The sequence below is a fragment of the Orcinus orca genome, chromosome 17 (assembly GCF_937001465.1).
Source record: "Orcinus orca chromosome 17, mOrcOrc1.1, whole genome shotgun sequence".
Classification (NCBI taxonomy): domain Eukaryota; kingdom Metazoa; phylum Chordata; class Mammalia; order Artiodactyla; family Delphinidae; genus Orcinus; species Orcinus orca.
In genome coordinates, this window is record NC_064575.1 from 53,695,885 (window position 1) to 53,713,716 (window position 17,832).

The window sequence follows — 17,832 nt, forward strand, 5'->3', positions numbered from 1 at the left end:
GTGTACCGAAAAAAAAAAAAAGTCACGGTGAGGTTTGAACTCTGAAGTGTCTTGAAGTATCTGATCTGAATGTTGCTGTCTACTTAAAACTAATCGCACAAACTCTTCCAGCAAAATTCTGGTAAAAGAACCCGGGTAACTTTTTAGGGCCTCCTCTAGTAAAGGAAATGTCATTCTGCTTCTATTTCACAAGACTTTGAAGAAAGGACAGTGGATCTGTTTGTCTCGCATTGCTACTTAGCTAGAGAATTAGGCAACAGTTGAGAAAGGTCGCTGGTGCTTGCTCACACTCCCTCTCTTTCTCTTCCCACATCTGAGGATAATTGCTACCAGGCAAGAGCATTTAATATGAATTCACTTAGAGAATCACAGTTTTGTAATCAGTGGGGGAAAAAGTTTGATTGGAACTTCATATTGAAAAATGAAACTAAATGATATTAAAATGTTTTCTTAGGTTTAATAAGTCTAGGTTATCACTGCAAATGTGCACTAATTCTCTTGTTTTACAAGCATCATTCTTTTTTTTAATTAATAAATTAATTTGGTTGCGCCGGGTCTTAGTTGCGGCAGGCAGGCTCCTTAGTTGTGGCATGCATGTGGGATCTAGTTCCCTGACCAGGGATCGAACCCGGGCCCCCTGCATTGGGAGTGCGGAGTCTTAACCACTGCGCCACCAGGGAAGTCCCAAACATGCACTAATTCTTAGAGAATGAATTATATGTTATTTTTCTCAGCATACATTTTCTGACAAAATTATAAATCATAACATTTTTCACTTTACTTGGACTTTTAAAGCCCTATCACAGAAGAAGTAGGGGGTAGTAGTATTACCTGAGAAGTGATGTTTTGGTAGGGACCAATTTTATAACTTTATAAGAATATTTTCACTGCTTAACTTCCTAACTTCAAGGAATTAGAGTAATTATAAATATGCATGTAAATACTTATGTCATATGTCCCCATCTATATGCAAAAGAGGTAAATGTACACTGTAAACTGTATGCTAGGTAACGCAAGTTACTGTATTCTGTATTTGAACATGGCATTACAGATAGTTACTATCTCCTGTGATTGGAGAAGTGGGTATATTAACCAAGTTTTAGTTTCTAAACCCCAAAACCTATCTCCTCCTACTCTACCATGGGCAATATACCACAGTCAATTTTTATAGATTCCTAGTTATTTCAGTAGCCATCTAATGACTATGTCCTCAGAAAGAAATTGACCAGCTAACTTTTACGCATTGTAAATAATCTATTAATAATCTCGAACACTTACTGAGCTAAGGCTCTGTTCCAAGCACATCCCCATATTGTCTCAGTATTTACAGCAGCCCTGTGACCAACGTGAATAACACCATCTCCATTCTGTAAATAAGTTCACATGCATGCTCTATTTTGTTAACTACCCATTGAAATAATGTTTTCTGTAACAAGTCTTCCCATGTGGAAATCCTTTCTCCTTAGTCCTGTCTGAAAAGCATTTCCCTGGCCCTGGACAGGGAGTAACTCTGTGTATATAACTTTCTAGCTCCAACATTCATCACAGAATCCTAGACCTGAGTTGGATCTCCTTTGACATCAGCTCAAACCCTTCCCAGCATCCTGACAGGTGACCCCTCCACCCCCTGATTCAATGGTTCCAGTGCTCAGCTGCTCACCACCTCCTGGGGCACTTCATTTTTATTTTAAAATAATTATAATTGTTCAAAAGTTTTTTCCTCGTACCAAGTGGATACTTCTTCCTATAGCTTCCATCCCACTAATCCCAGTTCTGCCATTGTGGAGTTCCACCCCAACCAAATCTAATTCCTTTTCTGTGTGGATGCCATTCATGTATTTGAAGCCCCTTATCACCTGAACAGTGAAGAGAATCTTCCTGCTGTGTGTTTACACATCTTAATCACTTTTTCGGCAGGCTGTAAACCTTGAACCAGAGCTTTTCCCGGAATTGAGCATCAATTAGTAAAGTAAATCAGGACCAACTAAATAAAGGTTAAACACAGGCCAGTAAATCACTTATAAAATGTTTGCATAATCCTCCAAAACAAAGGGTATTTTTTTCCCCCAGACAACTGTGTAAAGGAGGCCTAAACCCACTAACAAGAATGTGATAAAGAAAGGTCACAAGGGGGAATTCCCTGGCGGTCCAGCAGGTTCGAGGGCGCAGGTTCAATCCTTGGTCGGGGAACTAAGATCCCGCAAACCACAAGGCCGAGGGGGGAATAAAAAGGTCACAAGGTTGTTAATCCACTTCCTGGGCCTGACCCAGGCATCCTTCCTACCACTGCTTACAGCTTGAGATCCTCCAGGGGCTATGCTTCTGAATTGGTTCATTTTGACAACTGACCTCTTTTTAAAGCAGAGGTTCTCTATGAGATGGCCCTTGCGTTTCAGTAGCCACCTTCTGGCCAACTCCTGCCTTTTAGGAGTATAAGAAGCTGGATGCAGTTGAAGAAGCAGCCTCATTTCATCTCCTTGGGCAAAGATGAGGGAGGCAGGTGGACAGTGTTAGAAGGGAGGAGGTAATCTTTCAGTTACCTTGTTTTTTTGTTGTTGTTTTTTTGGCCACACCACATGGCTTGCAGGATCCTAGTTCCCCGACCAGGATTGAATGCGCACACTCGGCAGTAAAACTGCGGAGTCCTAACCACTGGACCACCAGGGAATTCCCATCAATTCCCTTGTTTTTTAAGTTGAAGGATGCTTCTGAGTTTGGGAGTTCCAGGGTTTTCTTTGCCCAGCTGATTCCTCATCATTATCTGGGGGAAGGAATCGGCCTGAAAGAGCAACATGAAGCACGGCGCCCTCTTCTAGTGAAGGGAATCAAGGCCTGCTGAGGTTGCCCCCGTGGGCCCACACCTTCAGACCTTCCCACAGTCACATGTCCCATCCCCCTGTGGGACACATCTAAACTTCCCAGGTACGCCAGCTGTGGAAGCAGAGTGGGAATTTCAGTTCTGCAAGCTGAAAAGAGTTCTGGAGTCGGATGGTGATGATGGTTGTACAATGTTATGAATGTACTAATACCACCGACATGGTCAAGATGGTAAATTTTATGTCATGTGTATGTTACCACAGTACAGACTTGGGGGTATGCGGGAGGGCTGTGGCCACTCCTGGAGGCTGAGCCCACCAAGTGCACTCGAGAAGCTGGGGTCTGGTCTCCTGATTAGAGCGATGGTCCCCAGGCCGGGTGCTCATGAACTGCACTGGGGAGTTTCAGATACAGATTCCTGAGCCCCGCCATAAAGACCCTGATTTGGCGCCTCTAGGGTAGGGCCTGGGAGTCAGTATTTTCCAAACACGCCTCAGATGGTTTTGATAATCAGCCAAGTGTGGGATCTGCTGGGCTGGGTCGTCAGGGAGCCTTTGTTATTAACCTCAGCGAATTCCAGGCGCTTGCTTCTTTTGGACTTAGACTCAACTACAGAGGTGCACAGCACAGTGGGGCATGTCTCTGGACCTTTCAGGCTGTTGCTTGCCATTCAGTCATTTGACGAATGTATATTAAGTGCCCACCCTGTGCCGGGAACGGGGCTATGTCAGAAGAGGCAGGGTCTCAGCTCTCACAGAGCACGTCATCCAGCAGAGATGGATTAGACCCCCTCACCCCTGCCCCTGACCCTTCCCTTTCCAGCAGCCTTCACTCCCTTGCATTTTTTATTTCCCAGCCTGCTCACCTTACTAGATCAAGTTTTAAAAATTCTTTCAGAGCTCAATCTGTGTCCAATTCATTTCTAGGCTGTCATTTTCTCCTGGACCCACCCCTTCCCCCATTGCCCACACCTAGTGTTATGGTTTGCACCCAGTAAATGTTTGTTAAAGAGATTCATTCATTCACCCAACCAATATTTACAGAGTGCCTACTATGCGCTAGGCATAATTGTAGGTTTCAGGGCTATGAGGAGGGCGAGATATCTAGGATGCAGAATTTAAGCAGCAGCTCCCTCTAGCAGCAGCAAGAGCAGGGCTGTCACCTGAGAGTGAGCGCCTCCTTAAATTTTGTGCCCTAGGTGCCTCGCTTGTCTCACCCTAGTCCCAGCCCTGCTGGGGACACAGCCATGAACAAAACAGACAGAGATCAATGCACCTAAGTAAATTCTCCCTTCTCCCAGCGTCTTTGTGGGGCTCTGCATGTTGCCTGTCCTTAAGTCTCTTTCATTTGTGTGCCATCTGCCTTCCCACCTAGACTGTGAAGTCTTATTCTGGTCTGCCCCTTCCTCTTCCCACCCCACCTCCACAAGCATCCTGCCTAGACAATGTTTTCCAGAATCTTGTCCTTGACCATCTGCATGGGACTTCCTCGTGGCACCATTTAAAATGCAGCGTCCTGGTCTCACCTTTTGAGTCAGGTCCTTTGAGGGTGAAACTCAGGATTCCCCATCAAGGTCCCTGGGTTGTCAAGGCAGGTTTAACGTGTGAGGGTCCCCAGCCCGCCGATTAGTTCAGTCAGTACTGCTGACTAATACTAGGAGAAGACAGGGGAAAGGGGCATCTTGAATGTGCTTCAGTTTCTTTGTGATTCTGGTCACAAAGTCAGAAGACACAGGTGTGGGAAAGGGATGGTCTGGAGAGCTACATGCTGGCCTTGACTCTGACCCTATGGGGCTCTGCAGGGAGATCTCTCAGCTCAGCCTTGCACCTTAGCTGGGCCACTCCAGGCCCTGCCCCATCACCCCTGGAGATTTATTGGGTTGCCTGCCTTACCTCCCCAGGCAGCTAGAGGCTGGCATTTCCCATAGCTTTGGGTCAAAAGTTTCCATGGAGCCAGTGGAAGTGGTGTGTACGTAGGTGGCTGAGGGGAGAGTCTGAGAGCCCCAGGGCAAATAAGGAACGTGGGAGGGTCTGTGAATCTGGTCCTCCCTGACCTCTAAGGCAGGTACCCACCATTTTCACTTGCTTCACATAGTGCCCTGCACAGATGCCCACACACTTTGGACTGTCAGGTGCATACTGTTTAATGGTAATCATCTGAATGAAATAAATCCATTGTGTGAGTTACCAGTAAACCCAGTTTGCAGGGTGGAGCATACGTCAGCTTTCCCAATCCATCGACACCTTGGCAGTATCAGGTGAGATTCCTCTGCCGATCCACCACACCGAGCTCCCTCAGAGAAGAGCTCAGGAGAGTAGGTCTCATCTGCTTTTGAAAGGGTGCAGGCATGCAGATGGAGGACCAATCAAAGTCCAGCTGAGGAGGGAATTTGGGGTAGTGTCAACATCTGGACACGGTCCCAGGGTCCCTAAATGGCAGGTTATTGAGGGCTTTCAACAGCAGGCCATGAGGGTTGAATTGATTAATAACCTATTTATTTGCTTGTAAGGTTGGTGACAGTGGTTTTCAAGGTTTATGTGCATCAGTATCACCTATAGAGCTTGTTAAAACAGGTGCCCAGATGCGACCTCGGAATCTTGAGAGTTGGAGCTTGGGAATTTGTCTTTCAACATCTCCCCCAAGCAATTCTGCTACACACACATCTCAGAACCTCAGGTGCTTTGAACTAAGGACTCTGCAGTGTTTGTGTCTTTATTCTGCACACCCCTCCCCCGCTTTCCTTCAAGCGTGGTGGTTTGTACCCTGAACTTGGCTAAAATGAAACTACCTCTCCCAGCTCCCCTTCCCCGTAACGCTGAGTTAGAGATGGACAAAGGAGGAACTCGTAAAAGATCTGGAAGATGAATGTGGGGTGGCGGCCATTACTCTCAGAAGGTAGTCAGGGTTAAGTTCGGTGACAGGCAGACACAGAGGTGCCAGGTCCCACTTGTCCTCACTCTCCTCCACTCCACATCCAGCTCCTCCTAACAGCAGCCCCAGACCCTCCCTCAGATGCTTGGTGGCAGAGCCCTGGAGGAGGGACCCACACAGGGCAGAGTCCCCCTGCAAAACCTCCCTGAAGGCTTTTTTGCGGTCCCTCCGCAGTGGTGGGACCTACTTAACTTATCCGACTGGATGTTTGGTGGCTCCTTCTCTGACCCTCCAGTCCCTTCCAGGTCTTCACCTCCCCAGCTCCTCCCACAGGGAAGTCAGGTCTCCCTCCTATAACAAATCCCTTACCTCAGAACTCACAGGGGCTTCTGCTTCCCCTAGGTGAACCCTGACTGACCAGTCAAGAAACACTTCCCGTGTCCAAAATAAAGCAAGACTTGGGAATTGGCCTTCCATTTAGATCCAAGAAATGTTCGTGGGCTATTAAGATGTGTTGACATCAGTTACAAGGTAACTCAGTTAGTCCTACCATCCATGATCACAGGGTAATTGAAAAAGATGATTCCCCAGATTCTCTGCTGGCAAATAACAGCACCTTGGGCAAATTAGAAAAAGGTGCCTCCTTTGGGAAGCATTAGTAAAAATCACCCCTTCCTTCCTCCCGCTTTCCCTTTTAATCTGGGTGCCCTTGTGCAGGCCACAACCTGCATAACCGGATATATATAGCTGCCCTGGGTACCTATTCTGTCCATTAATGCCAAGGGGCCCTGAGTCCAGCCTCTAATTGCTTTCCTAGTATCATCAAGCATAGACAGGTCACAAAACAGTCTCACCAAAATGTTTCAGGGGAGAATAGAACTTCCTTGGTCCTTGTACAATTTTTCTGTCCCCAGTGCCATGGGCAGCCATCCTTCCCTGATCATTCGTGTCAACAAGCTCTAGCAAGATTACCGCAGCCCGCACTACACTGTAGTGTTACTATTTGTTTGATATCTGTCTCACCCACTAGACAGTGAGCTCCCTGAGGACAGGGGCTCTGATGTGGTTGCCTTTGGATCCCCAGTGACCAGTATAGTACCTGGCTCAGAAAAGCATGCAATAAATGTTTGTGGAATGAGTGAATGGATCAAGCAGAACTAAAGGAAAACCCCTGTTTTCCTCAACTCCTCAGACTTCTGATATCAGACGGGTAGGTTTTTCTATACCCGACAACTCTCCAATCATCAGTGCACACCAACTGGGTACCTTATAATTTAACTCAATTCTAACACTAACTGCCTGGAGCTAGCACAGACCCCACAGGTGAAGGGCTCAGTCCCATAAGACTGTCCCCCACTTCAGATGCCAGCCCCAAGTCCCAAGTTGTCACCTGTACTGCTGACCAACCAGCTATGAATCAGGGGTTCCCATGACCCTCTCCTCAGCTTCGAATATTTGTTAGAATGGCTCATAGGACCTCCTTATATTTACTGGTTTACTGTAAAGGATATAATAAAGGATACAGGTGAACAGCCAGATGAAGTGGTACATAGGTTGAGGTCTGGACAGTCCCAAGTGCAGGAGCTTTTGCCCCCATGGAGTTGGAGTGCAACACCCTCCCAGCACATGGATCTGTTCACCAACCCGGAAGATCTTTTATGGAGACTACATCATGTAGGCATGATCCATTATCAACTCATCTCCAGTCCCTCTCCCCTCCCCAGAGGAATGGTGGGGATGGGACTGAAAACTCCAAGCTTCTAATCGTGACTTGGTCTTTCTAGTGACCAGCCCCCATCCTGAGCCATCCAGAAGCCCACCAAGAGTCACCTCTTTAGAACAAACGATGCTCCTGTCACCCAAGAAATTCCTAGGGATTTAGGAGCTCTGTGTCAGGAACTGGGGGCAGAGACCAAATATATAGTTCTTTTTAGATCACTAGAGGTCACATCTGGTTCTGGAGCTGAGTCTTTCCTATCAGGCTATGTCCTTGATTGAAAGGGTCAGGAACCAGGGACCAGATCTTTGCCTCCCTTATAGAGTATGTGATTCACACACCAAGAGGCCAGATACTGGGCACCATGGACCCTTCTGGTCTGAGGTCTTCACTGGTGCTTGGTCAATCTTGGCTGATCACAAACTATATCCAGGTTAGTAAATATGTGACATAAGGGCCCCCAATCCATTCTCCAGTGCCCATGATCACTACTCTATTTTGGCCCTCAAGTCTTCTCAAGACAACACCCTGGATAGTTACTACCAACTGCTCAGAGTTGCTACACTAGATGGAAGCCATGTCTTGCCTTAAGCAGCCTCTGAGAGCTGTCTTACTGCCATCTGGGCCATCAGAGGCATCCATATTTTTGTGTGCAGGAAGGCCTTTGCCAAAGAATACCAACAAGTAAAGTAGAAATTGAGTCCTAAATAAATGGCCCCAACTTTATCCAACACAAGTAACCATTAAACCAACCACAAATAACCTTTTTTTTCCAATCAAATGTAAAAGGCAAAAAGATGGCTTTGTTTGTCTGATATGGTGCAACTTTAAAATGGAGGTTAGAAACTAAAAATAGAGTTACTGTATGATCCAGCGATCCCACTCCTGGGCATATATCTGGAGAAAACTCTAATTTGAAAAGATACATGCATCACAATGTTCATAGCAGCACTATTTACAATAGCTAAGACTTGGAAGCAACCTAAATGTCCATCAACAAAGGAATGGATACAGAAGATGTGGTATATATATACACAATGGAATGTTACTCAGCCATAAAAAAGAATGAAATAATGCCATTTGCAGCAACATGGATGGACCTAGAGATTATCATACTAAGTGAAGTAATTCAGAGAAAGGCAAATATCCTATGTTGTCACTTATGTGTGGAATCGTTAAAAGTGATACAAATGAACATATTTACAGAACAGAAATAGACTCACAGACATAGAAAACAAACTTATGGTTGGTTACGAAAGGAGAAAGGGTGGGGAGGGAAAAATTAGTAGTATGGGATTAAAATATACACACTACGGGACTTCCCTGGTGGTCCTGTGGTAAAGAATCTGCCTTACAATGCAGGGGACGCGGGTTCGATCCCTGGTCAGGGAACTAAGATCCCACATGCCATGGGGCAACTAAGCCCGCACACCACAGCTAAAGAGAGAAGCCCGCGCGCCGCAACGAAAAATCCTGCGTGCCTCAACAAAGATCCCGCGTGCCGCAACTAAGACCCGATGCAGCCAAAAATAAATAAATTAAATAAATAGTAAAATAAATCTTATAAAAAATATATACACACTACTATATATAAAAAAGATAAACAAGGACCTACTGTATAGCACAGGACACTATACTCGATATTTTGTAATAACCTATAATGGAAAAGAACCACTTTGCTGTATACCTGAAATTCACAACATTGTAAACCAACTATATTTCAATTAAAATTTAAGAAAAATTAAAAAACAAAATGAGGGTTTGATATGGACCCAAATGCCTGGGGACAAGTCTGCCCCCACTGGGATCTGTTTCACTGCAGAGACTTCTCTCCCTGCCCCAACACACAGTCTGGTTCATCTTGAATCCAGCAGGGCCATTAGGGGTCTCTAAATCCTGCGCATCTCCTGGCTCTGCAGTTGCCTCGCTTTAGTTGCAGAGCTTGGCATTTGGTAGGAGTGAATCTGCTGTCAGGCGTGCAGGGGAGGGGAGGGGAGGGGAGGGGCAGGCTCTGTGGAGTAATGGAAGGTGGATGGGAAGGAGACAACCATTTGGCTTCCTGCTCCAGTTCTGCCACTTAGTAACCATGTGACCTGGGACAAGTCAACAGTCTGAGCCTCTATTTCCTCATGTGTGAAGGACGTGGCGGAAAGAGTAATTATTCATTGCTTATAGGTATCTCATTGGGATATTGAGAACATCAAATTAAATTGAATGGTTGATGTGAAAGTGCTTTAAGTAAGGGAGGAGAAGGTTTTGTTCTGTTCACTGCTCTATAGCACAGAGCCTGGCCCATAGCCTAGTGAGGTATTCAGTAAAATGTCTGTTGAATAAATAACTGTAAACACAAAAATCTTTCCCCTCTGTGGGGTAGAGAGGGGAATGATATCAGAAGCACACAGTGAGCTTCAGAGATGGTTGTGATAGTCTATGTCTATGGCTGCATGGAGGTTACATGCTGCATTGGTACTCTGTGTGCTTGCATGTTAAATATTCTTCTGTATGTGTTCAACATCTCATTAAAGCACTTAAAAAATATAATGCAAAAAAGAAAAAAGTAGAGAGGAAAACATGCGGTAAAGTACCTTTGCCAGAAGAAGACAGTATTGTAACTCCTGACGTTGCTTCCACACAAGCAGTGAAACTTCTGAGTGACCTCACTTAATTCATCAAGGTCCTATGTTTGGGCCAAGCATTGCTGAAAGCAGAGGAATTTATAGAAAGAAAGTTATATCAGAAACCAAGACTTGATGGGATCTACTTTTTAATGAGAGAGTACGTAGGCTGCTTTTTTTTGTTTGAAGTCACTGCCTTTCACTTACATGCGGGTCATACTTGAGCCTAGTCAAGGTAAAGTACGGGTAAGCTGTCATGTCTTGGCTTGTACAGTGGCCTCTGCCTTGCTTCACCTTGCTGGTTCATACTTGTCATTCAAGACTTACCCCAGGTACTTCCTCTGAGCTGCTACACTGGCATCCTGCCACCTTAGCTCATCTGTGGCAGTGGTTCTCCATAGGGCTGATTTTGTTCCTCAGGGGACATTTGGCCCTGTTTAGAGATATGTTATTGTCAAGGCTGGATGGGGGCGGGGTGGAGGGTATACCACTGGCATATCGTGGGTAGAGGCTAAGGATGCTGCCGTGCATCCTACAACACACAGAACAGTCACCCTCACGACAAAGGGTTCCCTGATCCCAAATGTCCATAATGCTGCTGTTGAGAAACCCTGCTTGATGGAGTGAAATTTTCCTTCTGTCTCACTGAGACCTGAGCTCATCCTGGGCAGGGCCCTTGCTGATTCAGCCTTTTATCCCCAACACCAGCACACTGCTTAGAAACACACACACACACACACACACACACATTTACTTTCCTATTCATTTGTTCCCCTACTCTGTGTAAGGTGCAGTACTAGCTGGAGATGCTCTCAAGGAGTTTTGTAGCCAAGTGGAGGACAAGGTCATGTAAATACCTAATCATTCCCAAGACAGATCGAAAACAGGGTCATAATAGAGGAACACGTAAAGTGCTTTGGGAGAACTGATTATTAGGTTGAACCAAATGAAGTTGCTGACATTCTACCTTTTTGACTAGAAAAACAGCAATGTTATACGGCTCACTCACAAGTGTGGTTTACCGTAAATACTTTTGACAGAGTTGGGGGCGATGAGCAGACTTCACAGGGAAGGAGAGACGCAGGAAGCACGTGTTTCACAGCCTGCCTCCTCTGCTGCATGAGAAAGGGACCGTATTTTTTTTTTTTTTTGGGCGGTACGCGGGCCTCTCCCAACAGCCATGGCTCACGGGCCCAGCCGCTCCGCAGTATGTGGGATCTTCCCAGACCGGGGCACGAACCCGTGTCCCCTGCATCGGCAGGCGGACTCTCAACCACTGCGCCACCAGGGAAGCTCAGGACCGTATTTTTTACTTCGTATTTGTACCCACTTTTACTTCTTTGTATCACCCCCCCGCCCCCTGCCACGTCACACTTCCTGGAAGAATGCCTTACAATTAGAAGGCACTGGTAATTTTTTTGTTGACTAGAGTTCAGGAAAACTATTTGTACTTCAAGTTTGTTTTATCATTGTCCTTGCACTTTAGTCCCAGGGAACTGAAGTAGAGTGTTTTAGAGGCACGAAATATGTAGTGCTTTCCTGGTGGCAACAGGTACAAGAAGACACAGTCCCCCAGTACCAACCGAAGTCACAGCCTGTCAGAAGAGCCATAAAGGAAACTGCCCGGAGCTAAAAGCCCAGAAGCATGGCTGGTGGCCATCTGTGCTATCATGTGACCCTGTGTGTCAGGCAGCCCCACACGCACCTGGCCCACGAGCCTAGGCCACTTACTCACCTCGTGTTCTGGAGCAGGTAGCGGAGGATAAACATTTCAAAGTTGGACTCAGAACTTGGCAGGGTGCAGCTGTCAACCATACGCAAGCCAGAGAACTCTGGAAAACTGAACTGTTTATAAGGTCAAACTTTGGTAAGTCTGATAAAGTCTGGCTGCAGGTATCCATCTAGTCTCTTGAAAGAATTGCCCGGAAGCTCATTGCTGAATGGTTGGATGTTACCAGTGGTGAGCAGTCTCTGCTTGTGGATGGAATCTGGCAACTCAGACAACACCCCACAGCTCCTGATGCGAGTCTGGGCAGGAGCTCGGAGGCTTGCAGCCAAGAAGATAAACCCAGGACAGCCCTGTAGGCTATCCAACCATCTGGCAGGTGGACTTACTCAGGGCCACTGGTGACCCCTACCACGACCAGACACCAGTAGCAAGACAGCCTGGGATTCTGTGCTTGTCCTTTCCTTTCCATGGGGCTCCTACAGAGAGAAGTGGCTCCTACCCTTCTAGATGCAACAGTGACCCTGAGTTCATTTGTCCATGTGGATCTCAGTCGATGCTTGAATTCTGTCCTAATTAGACCTTGTTGTCAGAGCCGTGGATTAAATACTGATTCAGGCCCAAATAAAGCAACCTCTAGGGACTTCCCTGGTGGCACAGTGGCTAAGAATCCGCCTGCCAAAGCAAGGGACATGGGTTCAAGCCCTGGTCCGGGAAGATCTCACATGCCACGGAGCAACTAAGCCCGTGCACCACAACTACTGAGCCTACGCTCTAGAGCCTGTGAGCCACAACTACTGAGCCCACATGCCACAACTACTGAAGCCCATGCGCCTAGAGCCTGTGCTCTGCAACAAGAGAAGCCACCGCAGTGAAAAACCCGCCTGCCGCCATGAAGAGTAGCCCCCGCTCACTGCAACTAGAGAAAGCCTGTGCGCAGCAACGAAGACCCAACACAGCCAAAAATAAATAAATAAAATAAATAAAAACAAATAAATAAATAAAGCAACCTCTAGGTGTGGCGGATTGTTTTAAGTAAAAGAAGAATTCCGGGGCAGGGGAGGGATAAATTGGGAGATTGGTATTGACATATACACACTACTATATATAAAATAGACAACTAAAAAGGACCTACTGTATAGCACAGGGAACTCTACTCAATACTCTGTAATGACCTATATGGGAAAAGAATCTAAAAAGGAGTGAATATATGTATATGTGTAACTGATTCACTTTGCTGTACAGTAGAAACTAACACAACATTGTAAATCAACTATACTCCAATAAAAATTAGTGTTAAACAAAGAGAAGAATTCAGACCATGGATATAGCACTTCTTTTTCTTTTTTCTTTTTTCTTTTTTTTGCAATACACCGGCCTCTCACTGTTGTGGCCTCTCCCGATGCGGAGCCCAGGCTCCGGACGCACAGGCTCAGCAGCCATGGCCCACGGGCCTAGCCGCTCCATGGCATGTGGGATCTTCCCTCTGTCCTACAGTTTCTCCATGTATAATATGGAGATAATAATAGTACCTACCTCTCTGGGTTCTTGTGAGAACCAAACGTGATCATATAGTTGGTGCTTTGATCAGTTCTTGGCAGAGTATGAACTAAGATACAGCTGTTGCTATAATTCTATTTGTATCAATTTAATAACATGGAATGTTTATTTATTTTAAAATAACAGCATTGATTTTGTTCCTCTCAATATTATGGTCTCCTTGGCACTTTTGCTCAATAGAGAAGATTGGATGGGATCTGGAGTTAGAAGACCTGCATTTGAACCCCAGATCTATTGGGTCTGATTAGTATTTGAATTAATCATTTAAACTCTCCAAGCCTGAATTTTCTAATTTTTAAAATAGGAAAAATAATATGTACCTCCCAGGGTTGCTATGAGGATCAAATACGACCCTGTATGTGGAAGCGGGTCATAACTATTAAACACTGCATAGGTGTCACTGTTGTTCCATATCAGGTGTGAGAATCATCCAGTTGGGAAGGGTTCAGAGGTCATTTGGTCCGTTAGCTGTATGGTCAAGATGGTAGGACGGTCCTCTCAGAGCACCTGCTCAGCTCACCCACAGAGGCAGGTTGCCAGCACTATTTGCACAGATGCCTCAACAATACCTATTGAATTGGTTCTTTTCTGTGTCCCTCCACTGCCACCTCCCCAGGCCAGACCAAGTGGACACTGCTTCTCACCAGGACCACTGCGATGGCCTCTCAAATGGTCTCCCGTCTCTAGATTCCGCCCCTTAATTAGACCATTCTACAGACAACTGTCAGGGCCATCCTTTAAAAAACAAATCAAAAGGTCTGATAGTGAGTGACTCCTCTGCTTGAGAACATTGAATGGACTTCCATTTTCATAATATGGTGGGAGAGGCTCTGGAATTACCCTCCGTGTACAAGACATACTCTAAAAATCTTAAAGACCCGGCAGGATACTAAATTGTCAGAAAAGCCCAAATCCAAGTAAAACTGGAAACCCAGAGAGATAAATGGAGCATGGGAGCCACTTTTTTCTGAGGAGGTGTTCCATAACTGGTAAAATCTGTAACACACATTATTATCTAGGAATGATATTCAAAACGACATCCACAAAATCAAGCCTAGGCCAGATCTGGCCTGCAGACTGCAGGGAGGTTGGGGGGAAGATGTGATGTGGTTGGCGTTCCCTAAAGGCCCTAAGTTTGTGTGTTGATAGTGACTCTCAGAGACAGGCCCAAACCCCTGGCCCTATGCCTACTTCTTAAGGAGGCTTCTGCTGAACAGGTGAGAGAATTACAGAGTTATTTGCCTTCTAAGTGTTTTTGAACTCTCAGGCTTCCTTTTCCCTTCCACAGTTTCTGAGTTACTTCTCTGTTTTTAGGTCAGGTGCCCAATACCTAACACTCATAATTCCTCTTCACTTTTCAGAAAGTGCAAATCTAGTAGAGCACATTTTTCGGCAGCCTGGGCTCACCTGGGCCTGGATGGTAGCAGAGACTCAGGATATCCAGGTAGGCAGCACTCATGTTGACTGAAAGGCTCTGGGCTCTTAAAGTGGAAGTATCAGTGTTTCAGTCTCTCTGTATCTCAGCTTAATAGAGGTGTTCCTGGATGAAATGGAAGGACAAAAATCCAAGACAGAAACAGGGAAGGTCTCGGAGGCACATGGTACATTTTAGACATTAAGAGCATGGACTTCAGGATAAGAACGGTCTGAGACTGAATCCTGGCTCTGCCACTTTATAACTGTGTGACCTTTGCCAAATTATTTAAGCTCCAATTCCTACATCTGTAAAGTAAGGATTATACCAGGTTGAACAATATGAAATTGCTTTCGTGTGAGTCAAGCAGTCAAATATTGTCAGCTTCAACCTAATGTGGTACCTACCTCCTAGGGTTGCTGAGGATAAAATGAGATCATTTGTGAAAAGGGCACAGCACAATTTTTAAGGAATATTCGACCGAAGGAAGTGGGTAAGCAAGCTAGGAATGATAAGTGCAAAGTCTCTGAAGGAGGAACGTGCTTGAGAGTATTCTTGGAAGAACAGAGCAACCAGTAGGGCTAGAGCCCGTGAGGGAGAGGAAAGGGGTTGGAGGTGGTCCAGGGATATGGCCTGGGGTTGGCTCACACAGGGCCCTGGGAGCCATCATGAGGGGTTTTGTGTGTGTGTGTGTGAATCTTTTTTTTTTTTTAACATCTTTATTGGAGTATAATTGCTTTACAATGGTGTGTTAGTTTCTGCTTAGTGTGTGTGTGAATCTTAATGATGGAATCAAGAGCTAATACTTATTGTGAATTAGGTTCTGGACATTTTTGTGGTATAAAGTAAGTGCTCAATAAACAGAAGTCAAAGAAGCTGAAGGTGTAGATGGCATGTAGGTGAATGAGATGAGGAAAAGAAGGAGCAGTAACTCTTAGGTTGGCAGCACAAATGGGGTCTTTCTGGGGGAAAGAGCAGCATATTGTGCCCCCAGGAGCTGTAAGTTAGGACCCTCGGGCCCATAGATACAGAGATCTTTGCTATGGACCCAGGATGAAGAGGTGCATCCTGATGCTTGGCTCATCACACACTGAGAACAGGCCAGGAAGTTTACCATAGGTGATGTAAAGGCAGTAAATTAGCAGAGTAATTTAGCATAGTTACCAGTTAAGCAGGGCTCTGAACTCAGCTCTACCAGTTACTAGTTATGTGACACTGGCAGGTTACTTAACTACTCTGAGCCTTAGTTTCCTCTTCTGTAAAATGGGGGTGATGGTATTACCTACCTCACAGAGTTGCATGAAGATTAAATGAGATAATGCAAGCAAAGCACAGAGTAAGCCCTCAGTAAATTATTATTATTCCTGGGCCAAATGTATGGGATAATGGTAAAGCATTTCCAAAGATGTTTCAAGCCCATTAACCACTACGTATTGTTAGGGACTTGTGTGAGGACACTAACTCTATGTCAGAAGAAACCTGACAAGCACGTCTAAGGCTCAGGAAATCCTGGTTAGGAAACAGAAAGCCTTGAGGACATGCTTCACATCAAGTGTTGGGATTTGGGGAGAGAAAAGCGATGTGAGAAGTGCGCGTATAGAAATATAGACTGTTTTGCAAAATAGGATTTAGTTTTTTGGACCATGAGTTAATAAAGAAGAACCAATATCTTCTGGCTTGAGACAGAACATAAGGAGCAGGGCGTGTGGTGTGTACAGAAACATCCTGTGTGCCATGCCCTGTGCATGCCCTCATTTAAACCCCAAAGTAGCCCTGCAGCTGAGTGTTAAGTGTCCACTTACCCCATAAGGAAACTCAGGCTCAAAGAGGCAGAGGTGAGACTTGAAATAAGTCTGACTGAAGCCAACATTCCCGCTTTTAAGATTCAACCACTGCAGACGGTACGTGAGATTTTCAGGACATTATCACTGGGAAGAGAATCAGAATAATGCTTATGGCCTAATATTTATATGAATAATAAAGAGATCTCAAATATAATCTCTAGGAGTTAAGATTATTTTAGTTATAAGAAAGAAAAATCGGGGCTTCCCTGGTGGCGCAGTGGTTGGGAGTCCGCCTGCCGTCGCAGGGGACATGGGTTTGTGCCCCGGTCCGGGAAGATCCCACATGCCGCGGAGCGGCTGGGCCTGTGAGCCATGGCCGCTGAGCCTGCGCGTCTGGAGCCTGTGCTCCACAACGGGAGAGGCCACAACAGTGAGAGGCCCGCGTACCGCAAAAAAAAAAAAAAAAAAAAAGAAAGAAAAATCAATTAGAGCCAGCTTATAAATAAATAGATAAATAGATAGATAAAATAATATTATTATTTTTGGAGGGGGAGGATCCCAGGGAAAGTTGACCAACCAAATCTCAGAAGGAACAGAAATTGGGGATCCAAGTAGCAGGAGTTTATTATGGACTTTCTAGAGAACTGCCCCCTACATAACTGAGCTACAGCAACCCCTAGGACCTGGGTCTCTTCATTCAAAATTCTGAATTTCTAAGAAAGAGAACCTGACTTGCCCAGCTCAGGCCAGGTTCCCATGCCCCCAGCTGGGTCTAGGGGCAGGACCTAAAATACAAACATGGCTGCTGAGGGCCCACCCCATGCATCAGGGCTGCCTCAGAAGAACGGGGTTCAAGGGTGGGGGGTGGAGCAGGGACCCACACCTCCCCCAGAGGGATCCAAGGTACTGTAGGTTTCAGCAAGATTCAAAAATGGGATCAGGCAATGGAAGAATAAATCTTAATTTTTTATCAAAAATAACTTATTTTTGAGTTATAATAAATTTCATTATATGAACTCAGTAATTCAGATATAGAACAGGTCATCCAGGTGATGTCATCTAAGATCAAACTGTGGATCTAGGTGGTAATTCAGGGAGTCCAGGTAGTAGTTGTGTGGTGTGGGGTTAACTGTTCTGGTGACTCTACCTGTAGTTGGTGGGAGGAAACCCATGTCTGGGGACTCCACCTGAAATTTCACTTTCTAATTTTGAAAGGTATTATGGAAGTTACATTACAGGAAACTTAGAAAGAGGAGGAAAATACTGCCCATAATCCCAGTACCTTAGTTCCATCATTCTCTTGTCACTTTAGTTGCCATCACAATGTT

General features: G+C 45.5%; 1 protein-coding gene across 2 annotated transcripts in view; it reads right to left on the reverse strand.

Moving 5' to 3' along the window:
* Positions 1-12,683, reverse strand: part of KLF10 (KLF transcription factor 10) — a 37,846-nt gene extending 25,163 nt beyond the window's left edge. The window contains exons 1-2 of one of the 2 annotated variants that reach the window (XM_033438162.2): positions 11,756-12,683; positions 9,991-10,103 (exon numbers count right to left, since the gene is read on the reverse strand). The gene's annotated coding sequence lies outside the window, so the exon portion shown is untranslated. Of the gene's footprint in view, positions 1-9,990; positions 10,104-10,347; positions 10,746-11,755 lie in introns of those variants that run through there. The other variant, XM_033438161.2, reaches the window with a different exon arrangement.
* Positions 12,684-17,832: the final 5,149 nt, after the last annotated feature.